General features: G+C 34.6%; 1 pseudogene; it reads left to right on the forward strand.

The window, feature by feature from the left end:
• The first annotated feature begins 397 nt into the window (after window positions 1-397).
• Window positions 398-1,287, forward strand: LOC145957886 (secreted RxLR effector protein 161 pseudogene; annotated as a pseudogene).
• The last annotated feature ends 671 nt before the right edge of the window (window positions 1,288-1,958 follow it).

Here is a 1,958-nt window from a genome sequence, read left to right on the forward strand (position 1 = left end):
CCAGTAGCAAGACTAGAAGCCATTAGGATGTTACTAGCCTATGCATCAATAATGGACTTCAAATTATACCAAATGGATGTTAAAAGTGCTTTTCTAAATGGTTTTATTCAAGAAGAAGTTTATGTAGAACAACCCCCTGGTTTTGAGAACTCAGAATTTCCAAACCATGTCTTTAAATTGAAAAAGGCTCTTTATGGATTAAAACAAGCTCCTAGGGCATGGCATGAAAGACTTAGTAAACTTCTTTTGGAAAAAGAATTTACAAGGGGAAAAGTTGATACTACACTCTTTATCAAAAGAAAAATGAATGACATTCATTTAGTGCAAATCTATGTTGATGATATTATTTTTGGAGCTACTAATGACTACTTGTGCAAGGAATTTTCAAATGATATGCAAAGTGAATTTGAAATGTCCATGATGGGAGAACTAAATTTTTTCCTTGGACTACAAATAAGGTAAACCAAAAATGGAGTTTTTATTAATCAAAGCAAATACTGTAAAGAATTGCTCAAAAGGTTTGGAATGGAGAATGCTAAATCAATGGCAACACCAATGAGCACTACTTGCTACCTTGACAAAGATGAAGTGGGAAAATCCATAGATGTAAAGAAATATAGAGGTATGATTGGATCTCTCTTATATTTATCTGTAAGTAGACCTGATATTATGTTCAGTGTTTGTTTATGTGCTAGATACCAATCTAACCCTAAAGAATCTCATTTGAGTGCTGTTAAAAGAATTATGAGATATCTGTTAGGAGCCACAAATCTAGGTCTATGGTATCCTAAAAACATGCCTTTCAATCTAGTAGGTTACTCCGATTCTGATTTTGCTGGATGTAAAACTGGTAGAAAAAGTACTAGTGGAACATGCCATTTTATTGGATCCGCTTTAGTATCATGGCATAGTAAAAAGCAAAATAGTGTTGCTTTATCCACTGCTGAAGCAGAATATATTGCTGCTGGAAGCTGTTATGCACAAATACTATGGATGAAACAACAACTATCTGATTATGGTTTATCATTAGATCATATTCCAATTAAGTGTGATAATACTAGTGCTATCAATCTCTCTAAAAATCCAATTCTTCATTCTAGAACAAAGCATATTGAGATAAGACATCATTTTCTTAGGGATCATGTTCAAAAAGGAGATTGTGTTCTAGAATTTGTTGAAACAAAGAATCAATTAGCTGATATATTCACAAAGCCCTTACCAAAAGAAAACTTCTTTTCAATTAGACAAGAATTGGGGATTCTAGACTCTTCTCACATTACTTTTTGACTCTATAGTAAAAAGACATAATTTTAAGAATTGTAATCGATTACAGGGTCAGGTAATCGATTACTAGAGGGAATATATAAATTTTTGAAAATTTGAACAATTGTAATCGATTACAAGGTTATGTAATCGATTACAAGGTTATGTAATCGATTACCAGAGCGTGTTTCACTTTCTGGGTAAAAGGTAATCGATTACCATGAAATGTAATCGATTACCAATAGCGAAAATGCACAAATCTAGAAACGCGTAATCGATTACCATATACATGTAATCGATTACACGACGCATCTGTACTTATATTTGTGCAGTTTCATCTTCTTCCTCACGAAAACACCCAAAACCTTCGCGCCCTAACCCTCTTCAAATCTCCATATCTTTCTCAATTCTTAACGAAATCAAGTCCCGTTTATTCCATTCTTCATCATTTTCAATTCTCCAATTCTACCGATTTGATTTTACAAAACAATCACTCAAATGGCGGAATCATCAAAACGTCGTAAGGGTTCTTCACGTTCAACCACCGCTGGCCGCCAACAACAGCCTCCCTCCGACGACGCCCCTACTCCTACGAATCCAACTCCATACACTGGACGTGCTCTCACTCTATTCTCCACAAACGAACAACGAGATAGGTACTACCAGTTATTTTCTGATTGAAATATTGTTGATCC

Source organism: Cajanus cajan, chromosome 5 (assembly GCF_000230855.2).
Source record: "Cajanus cajan strain Asha chromosome 5, NIPB_CcT2T_4, whole genome shotgun sequence".
In the NCBI taxonomy this organism is placed as follows: domain Eukaryota; kingdom Viridiplantae; phylum Streptophyta; class Magnoliopsida; order Fabales; family Fabaceae; genus Cajanus; species Cajanus cajan.